Source organism: Pseudorasbora parva, chromosome 11 (assembly GCF_024679245.1).
Source record: "Pseudorasbora parva isolate DD20220531a chromosome 11, ASM2467924v1, whole genome shotgun sequence".
Classification (NCBI taxonomy): Eukaryota; Metazoa; Chordata; class Actinopteri; order Cypriniformes; family Gobionidae; genus Pseudorasbora; species Pseudorasbora parva.
The window spans coordinates 42322383-42332565 of record NC_090182.1 but is presented as its reverse complement, the minus strand read 5'-3'; positions in this window follow the sequence as shown (position 1 = coordinate 42332565).

The following is a 10183-nucleotide window of genomic DNA, read 5'->3' as shown; positions in this document are numbered from 1 at the left end:
TTGGTGTAGCGCTATCCTATCGCGTGCAGAGGGAGTTTGAAAGAAAACCGTTTATCCCGCCCCTCGGATTGAGCCCTGTCTATGGTGAGTTTCCAGACCAAACATCTTGATGTGGGTCTAGCTTGTCAGGCTAAGGCTCCTCCTTACCAGTGCTCGTTTCGCACTGAGCCACGAAGCTGATTGAGATGTACCCCTTAATGTTAAGCTCTACCAAAGTGTCATTTACAGACAAATGATGCTGGAGCTTTGATTATTATTTTTGGTTATGGCCGTCTGACTGGAAGCTTCATTCTGCTTGTGGTAGCAGACAGTGAAGTCGACTCAAGAAAGGGGAGGCCCTGCGGGGCAAAGGTAACGTCCCCTACAGGAGCCCGTCTTGGACTGACTTGTAAGGTCCAGGAGACATTTCAAACCTGCTCCATCTCTTCCCTCTCAGATTGGGGTACCTGAATTTAGAATCAGGCAGTTAGGGATCTATTTCTCACCATTTTTTTTTTTTTTTTACATTTTCTTTACAGCTGTTTTAATTGTCCTTGTTTTTATTTGAATTCTTACACATGGTATTCTTATTTCTTATGTTATCACTGTTTTAATTCATTTCTATGTAAAGCATTTCGAATTGCAATTACAAATAAACTTGCCTTGCCTATTCTCTGAACTAAGAAGATAATTTCTAGGAATTAATTTCCCTTTCATATCCCGCAGATGTCGCAGCAGAGTAACCACAGATGTAGTCTGTCACGTTGAACTTGAACATAATCCCCTAATGTTTAACAACCAGAAAATACTCAACAGTATATCTGTTTTGTCATTTAAAGTGTGCTTGAGCTAACTTTCCTTAAAATAAATGCCCCTTGGTTTGATATGGTATTTCTAATTCTAATTCAGTGATATTAATACAATTTAAGTCCATTTATTTTTTGGGGTCACTGTATGCACTTTGGGGTATACAGTGTACACATATGTAATGCTCAAAATAACCAATTCGTTTGAGTAGAGCCAACTCAAATTAAACAAAGTACATCAAACAAATAAACGTTTATGAGTATTTAGAACTTTCTTTTGAGTTATCAAAATTGACATATTTTAAGTAATCCGAACGGTTTCACTGCTTTGAGTTTTATTAATTGATTTCTTTTAATTTAGACTAACTTAAATTTAACTGAAGCTGGGAGGCAACAATATTTTTCAGCTTATCAATTTATATCATTTACATTTATGAGGTGCAAAAGGCCAGGATCTCACCGTAAAAAGTGATCAGTTGACTTTAAAAAACTGAGGAAACCTGTTGCCTTAAAATTATTACGTAAATAAACCATGCTTAATTGAAAAATTAAGTTATGTGCACTTAATTTCACATAACATTTCAATTAGGCATAGTTTACTTACCTAATAATACTACAGCAACGTGATTACTGATGTCTAAAGGTTCTTCACTGAAAGTTTCTTTATAGTGGAAAATTGTTCTTTAGATGTTTGAAGCATTCTTCAAACGATGAAAACCATGGGTGACTCAACGGTTCTTTTGGGGAACCAGAAATGGTTATTTTATGGAATCATTGTGAAAACCCCAGATTTTACAGATTTTTTTTAAAGCTCTTTAATTGTCTTTAATTCAAATGTACTTTTGGCAGAAAGAAAGAGGTGTTTCATATTAAATAAATCAACATGAACAGCTATGCTAACGGTAGGCCGAGAGCAAAGTCAGCAGAAAGCATTGATCACACAGGAAACTGCACAGAAGCATTTCTAGAAACAGAGATAGGGATCACAATGCAAAGCCACATTTGAGCAAGAGCTGTAATACACGTCTGACTAAAAATGCTGAAGCCTGATTACACAGCTATTAAATACGCAGTTATTTTTTTCTGCTTAACAACCGTCATGCAGGCTTAGAACAGTTGAATGTATGAATTTATAATGTCATTACTTCATGTAAATATGAGTATTGTGCTGTGAAAGAAGTGCTGCATTCAAATTCTTCTGTTCTGTTATTTTAACAAATAAGATCTATAGTTTTCTCTCGAAGTCCTGATGGTGTGAGATGCAGGTTTTATTGTGCACACTTTCTTTACCACAGTTTATTTATAAATTATATACCATATTATATAGCTACATATGACTAAAGAATAAAACTAGATGCAAATTTAGCTTGTTTGATCACAAACAGCACAGTTGAGCTCACTCTGGTTTATATCTAAAGTATTGATGGGTTTTTACATGCGTATTGGTATATGTTCCAAATCAACATTTCAACTCGGAATAGTTTTAGCATGTAATTGAATATTGCAATGTTAATGTATTAGGCCTTGGTGCTCTACATCTGCAACACTGCAGCTGCTGTGAGCATGTAAGATGTGCTACTGCTGCCTTAATAGAAATAAACAGAGCAGGTTTAGGCAGGCGGAGACTTTCAGAGGAACAATGCTTACAGCAAACAATGAACCAGACTATATAAATGCTGAACAAGCAATCTCATTGGCTGGTGGATCAGCAGAGGCCAATCAGCTTGTGCCAAGCGGTAATGATGTGATTGCTTGCAGATGTAGGGCGCCCACTACTCTCCTTTTGGGGTTCATGGACTAGATATGTCTACAGAATAAATGCATTTAATAGACTATAAAAGATTATAGTTTCTCTTACTTTACTACCCAAATGCACACGAAGCCTGGTCAAATATGCTAAGGCACTTTCTAAGAACTCTTTCTAAGATCTTTTAGTTTCTCATAAGTGAGACGAGCTGTGAAATGTTCAGTTTCTGCTCTTTGATGTTAACTCCTAACATGACTAACGACTTCTACTTTCCTTAAAAAGCATCAATGAAAATGTCAAATGTGTAATGTAAAGGTATTTGTTTCATCATACATTTACAGAAACTCAGGGGCCCACTTCATATTATGTGTCTTCAACTACTATGTACTAACTGAATCATTTGACACAACACACTGTACATCCACATAAAAATATAAAAAAATACATGTATGTAATTATATGCAATTTAAACCTTAAACCTAAAATAAGTTCATTGTACCAATTTATATTATATATATATATATATATATATATATATATATATATATATATATATATATATATATATATATATATATATATATATATATATATACATATATAAATATATACATTAAATATATACATATATATAAATATATATATATATATATATATATATATATATATATATATATATACATATATATATATATACATATATAAATCTATATATATATATAAATATATACATATATAAATATATATATATATATATATATATACATACATACATACATACACACACACACACACACACACACACACACACACACACACACACACACACACATACACACACACACTCTCTCACTGTTCTTAGGATTAGGACCACCTGTTCAATTTCTCATAAATTCAATTATCTAATCAACCAATCACATGGCAGTTGCTTCAATGCGTTTAGGGGTGTGGTCCTGGTCAAGACAATCTCCTGAACTCCAAAATGAATGTCAGAATGGGAAAGAAAGGTTGATTTTAAGTCGTTTTGAGCGTGACATGGTTGTTGGTGCCAGACGGGCCGGTCTGAGTATTTCACAATCTGCTCAGTTACTGGGATTTTCACGCACAACCATTTCTAGGGTTTACAAAGAATGGTGTGAAAAGAGAAAAACATCCAGTATGCGGCAGTCCTGTGGGCGAAAATGCCTTGTTGATGCTAGAGGTCAGAGGAGAATGGGCCGACTGATTCAAGCTGATAGAAGAGCAACTTTGACTGAAATAACCACTCGTTACAAAAGAGGTATGCAGCAAAGCATTTGTGAAGCCACAACACGCACAACCTTGAGGCGGATGGGCTACAACAGCAGAAGACCCCACCGGGTACCACACATCTCCACCACAAATAGGAAAAAGAGGCTATAATTTGCACAAGCTCACCAAAATTGGACAGTTGAAGACTGGAAAAAAGTTGCCTGGTCTGATGAGTCTCAACTTCTGTTGAGACATTCAGATGGTAGAGTCAGAATTTGGCTTAAACAGAATGAGAACATGGATCCATCATGCCTTGTTACCACTGTGCAGGCTGGTGGTGGTGGTGTAATGGTGTGGGGGATGTTTTCTTGGCACACTTTAGGCCCCTTAGTGCCAATTGGGCATCGTTTTCTGACCATGTCCATCCCATTATGACCACCATGTACCCATACTCTGATTTTTACTTTTAGCAGGATAACACACCATGTCACAAAGCACCAATCATTTCAAATTGGTTTCTTGAACATGACAATGAGTTCACTGTACTAAAATGGCCCCCACAGTCACCAGATCTCAACCCAATAGAGCATCTTTGGGATGTGTTGGAACGGGAGCTTCATGCCCTGGATGATATTAGTATGGTGTTCCTAACAATCCTTTGGGTGAGTGTGTTATATAAATATAAATATAATTATTATTTATTTATTTTAATTAAATAATAGTTAGTATCTATAAAATGTATATCTATAAAACTTTATATCTATAAAAAGTATAGATATAAAGTTGGATCCAACTCAGGTTTGAACTAGTATTGTAAAGCGATGCTGATTACAGCTTCATTGTTACGCTTTCAGTGTTTCTAAATGAATGCAATGATGATATCAACTTCCATTTTTTTAATTTTCATGAATAATGACACGTGTAATATGATTATAGAGTTGTGAATCTCACACCATACAGCAGGTGTCAAACTGAACATGTATAGAGACAGTAGAGCGACAGCACCCCCTGGAGACAAGCAACTAGATTATTCCATTTTTTTTGTCATAAAATCTTTAAAGGGATTCATATGCTTACACAAACAGATCTAAAGTTTCTCAGTGTTTTATTTGTCAGGTGTAAATTATGGACAGAACTGTATTAAAATAGACAATTTATTTTCCATGTTATTAAAAATGGTTGATAAATAGCCAATATTAAAAACACACTACAGTCTTAAATGCTGTATGCATAATACATTATGGAAAGTTTTTCTAAAGTCTAAAAAAAATGAAGTGTAAGAATTTGAAAGACTTAGCTTGTTTTCATGCATGAATGCATACAACCATTAGAAGCACAAACAAATGCATGCATTTTAAAAAAATAAAATATGGTGCATTAACAGGATAAAATATTTGCTGTAAGACAGTGTTATTTTAGTATTATTTATATACCATTGTATTTATTTACTTTCATATTTTAGATTAAGTTAATCTGTTAAAGGCCTTTGTCATTTTCATCAGCTTTCATATTTCTATGTTTAGTTTTATGATTTAAATGTTAGTAGTTTCAGCACTTATGTTTTCATTTAGTTGCCAAGGCAATATTTTAGTATTTATATTTTTGTTAGGTTTTTTAAATATACATATTTTATCATGTTTTATTTTTAATCCAGATTCATTGCAATTAAAGAAAATTAATGCAGTAACCACACTTCCATAAACATTTAGTCAAATGTCTAAATTTCCCTGTCAAAATATCTACATGATTCCAAAAAGTTGAGAGACTGTACAAATTGTGAATAAAAAAGGAATGCCATAATTTACTAATCTCATAAACTTATATTTTATTCACAATAGAACATAGATAACATCAAATGTTGAAAGTGAGACATTTTGAAATATCATGCCAAATATTGGCTCATTTTGGTTTTCATGAGCGCTACACATTCCTAAAAAGTTGAGACAGGTAGCAGTAAGAGGCCGGGAAAGTTAAATGTACGTATAAGGAACAGCTGGACCAATTTGCAACTTATTAGGCTAATTGGCAACATGATTGGGTATAAAAAGAGCCTCTCAGAGTGGCAGTGTCTCTCAGAAGTCAAGATGGGCAGAGGATCACCAATTCCCCCAATGCTGCGGCGGAAAATAGTGGAGCAATATCAGAAAGGATTCTTTGAACCCCCCAACTGGGGAATTCAAAGCCCACTTTATATTATGCCTCCAATTACTATGTACTAACATTGAAATTAATCATTTGACACAACACACTTATGTACATCTACATAAATAAATAAAAAAAATACATATATACACATATATATACACACACACACACACACACACACACACACACACACACACACACACACACACAGACACAGACACAGACACACAGAGCAGTTACAGTGCACAATACCATCCAAAGATTCAAAAAGACAAGGATCAAGTTTGGAGAACCATACTGGATGGCGTGATCTCCAGGCCCTTAGACGGCACTGCATCACATACAGGAATGCTACTGTAATGGAAATCACAACATGGGTCAGGAATACTTCTAGAAAACATTGTCAGTGAACACAATCCACAGTGCCGTTCGCCGTTGCCGCTAAAACTCTATAGGTCAAAAAAGAAGCCATATCTAAACATGATCCAGAAGTGCAGGCGTTTTCTCAGGGCCAAGGCTCATTTAAAATGGACTGTGGCAAAGTGGAAAACTGTTCTGTGGTCAGACAATGAAAATTTGAAGTTGGAAAAACTGGGACGCCATGTCATCCGGGACTAAAGAGGACAAGGACAACCCAAGTTGTTATCAGCGCTCAGTTCAGAAGCCTGCATCTCTGATGGTATGGGGTTGCATGAGTGTGTGTGTTGTGTGGGCAGCTTACACATCTGGAAAGGCACCATCAATGCAGAAAGGTATATCCAAGTTCTAGAAAAACTCCCATATAGATATCGTCTCTTTCAGGGAAGAGCATTTTCCAACATGACACCCTAACCCAACAATTCCTAACCCTAACCCAGGACAATCACAGAGAGTCTGGACCTCGGTTTAACGTCTCATCCGAAAGACAGTGCTCTTTGACAGGACAGTGTCTCCATCCCTATACTGGGGTGTTAGGAGGACCCACACAGACCACAGGGTGAGCGCCCCCTGCTGGCCTCACTAACACCTCTACCAGCAGACACCTGGTTTTCCCAGTTGGTCTCCCATCCAGGTACTGACCAGGCTCAGCCCTGCTTAGCTTCAGTGGGAAACCAGTCTTGGGCTACAGAAAGAAGCCTGAATTAGACAAGAATGGGACAACATTCCTATTCCTAAACTTGAGCAACTTGTCTCCTCAGTCCCCAAACATTTGCAGACTGTTATTAAAGAAGAGGGGATGCCACACAGGGGTAAACTTGGCCTTGTCCCCAATTTTTTGAGAAGTGTTAATGTCATGAATCACAGTTTAAACATTTGATATGTCATCTATTAGCCTGACAAGCCAGACCCACATCAAGATGTTTGGTCTGGAAACTCACCATTGACAGCTCAATCCGAGGGGCGGGATAAACGGTTGTCTTTCAAACTCCCTCTGCACGCAATAGGATAGCGCTACACCAACCAGAGCAACGAAGGTGAAACAGAGCTTGTTGATAGATTAAACATTCGCCGTATCCGGTCGGGTAAACTCCGAACACATCTTCCCTTTTTAAGAATGACTTCAGTGCCGCTCTTTGTTCTTTTCTCAGAGAAAAGCTTAACTCCAAGTCTTCCGGAGTCGCGGTCAAAGCTGATTTGAAAGACCACCCGCTAGTTTCTGTGTTTACTAGAAGCACGCAAACAAAACTCGGCCGTCGTCATTATGGCCCCGCCCGCCGACTCTATACACGATGTGATTGGCCCGGCAAGAGTTTGCCGTTTACAGCTCAGAAGGGTATTGAGAGTTGCTAGACGACACCCGAGGGCAGATTCAATTTGCTGCTGCTAGGGTGCGTCTAGATTTCTAGGCTAGTCATCTATGTTGTATTCTGAATAAAATATTGAAAGTGGAAACCTCCCCATTATTGCATTCTGTTTTTATTCACAATTTGTACAGTGTCCCAACTTTTTTGGAATTGGATTTGTAAATCTAAAAATAGGGGAAACCAAGAGCCCTCAACAGAATATTCAATATCAACAGATAATGCTAAAAAATATACTATTTGAAGTTGCTCTTATGCACTGAATAATAATAAATTAACATGTACTTACTATTTAATTAGGGTTAAGGTTTTGGGTTACACTTTATTATAAGGTGTCATTGTTGCAGTGTAATTATATATTTAAAGGAACACGCCAACTTTTTGGGACTTTGGCTTATTAAGTGTATCCCCCAGAGTTAGATAAGTCCATATATATATCGTTCTCATCTCCGTGCATCCCATAACTCAGTCTGACACGCACGCCCGCTAGCCTAGCTTAGCACAGAGACTGGAGGTATATGGCTTCAGCTAGCCTATACTGCTCAAAAAGTGACAAAATAACGTCAACATTTTCCTATTTACATGTTGCAATGTGTATAGTCACAGCGCGTACAAATAACAAGGTTACATGAGACACAGCTATCTTATAAACATATACATACTGTAGACTATATTCTCAGAAGGCGCAGCACTGCTCCACTTCTGCGGAGTGATTTGCTCGCAGCACATGAGAAGCCCCGCGGTGTTCCTTCCGTAAACAAAACCAGCGTGACTGTAGCTAGTGACGAACGTGACTGTTGATCATGGCTGATTTTGAGGAATTGTCAGAGGATTTTTACTTGGCATTAAACCAAAACCTGGAACCATATCTTTCTGAGCCAGAATACACAGACGAGGAGTTACAAACTTTGGAAGCAAATAGACAAAACGCCGATCACTGAGGTTGAGGAGAGAATCAGAACGAACACAATATGTGTGGAAATATCCCTAATACACCCGGCAGTTGTTGATTTTTTTTCCCCCGTTGTGACAAAATCAACTGGAAGAAATGCCCCATACCAAGTGAACCTAATGGACAGCTGTCAACCAAGTAAGTGATTTTTATAATATATAATAATAAATTTAAAAAAAAGTTTTTTGTTTTTGTTTTTTTTGGACAATGAACCCAGACAAAAATTGAACTGCCTGAATTAAAACTGCCAATCCCCCCTCCAATTCATTAGCAATGTAAATGCTACAGTCCAGAGAATTACCGCTAGCACCGCTCATTTGTTACTGTGACAGAGCGCGTTCATGACAACACAATACTAACATTACAATACTAACATTACAGGGGATACATGAAGCGCGGAAAAAAGTCCAATATAGTAGTGACCACCCTAATCATGTAACAGTGTCATAAACGTTATTAGATCTAGCTAACGACTCTGTTACAGTAGGCTAACTTATAACATAACGGAACACTTACCGCAGCCGCGGGTGATCTGCTTTGTCCTGTCTATATTATCCATGGGATGGCCGTATCCTTCAGCACACGTTTCATGTTTTTTTTCCGAAATAGTCATCCTCTGTGAAATGTTCAGAGCAAACCCGATAGCACTTGATGATGGCTACAGGTGTGTTTGGGTCTATATCCAGAGCAAGTAGCCATCGATTCATCAGGTCAGCGTTTTGGGTTGGAATTCTATGGAATATCATTGTATTATCTGGTCTCCCCTGTTTATTGTTGCGGGCCTTCACAATACAGCGAACACCCATGATTGTAAACTATCTAGCAATTATTCCAACTCTGAGCGAACTCTCTGCTTCTCACCGCGGGGCTTCTCATGTGCTGCGAGCAAATCACTCCGCAGAAGTGGAGCTGCGCCTTCTGAGAATATAGTCCACAGTATGTATATGTTTATAAGATAGCTGTGTCTCATGTAACCTTGTTATTTGTACACGCTGTGACTTTACACATTGCAACATGTAAATAGGAAAATGTTGGCGTTATTTTGTCACTTTTTGAGCAGTATAGGCTAGCTGAAGCCATATACCTCCAGTCTTTGTGCTAAGCTAGGCTAGCGGGAGTGCGTGTCAGACTGAGTTATGGGATGCACGGAGATGAGAATGATATATATGGACTTATCTAACTCTGGGGGATACACTTAATAAGCCAAAGTCCCAAAAAGTTGGCGTGTTCCTTTAAGTAACATTAATTAATAACTATATGTAGTTACTATAGGGTTTGGTTGAGTGTTAGTTGCATGTAATTATGCATAATTAACTGCTATTACTATGGTAAGTACATGTAACAATAACAACAGTAAATTATGCATAATTACAAGCAACAAAACCTGGTAAAACTATTTTATTTTAAAGTGTCATCATTATAGTAAGGACAAGTAAGCTGGGTAACAGGGAAACTGTAAAACAAAGTGTTACCAAAAACATTAGTATGAGTTAAAATGATCAAATTTTCGATAGACTCGTTGCAATAGCAATAGCAACATCAA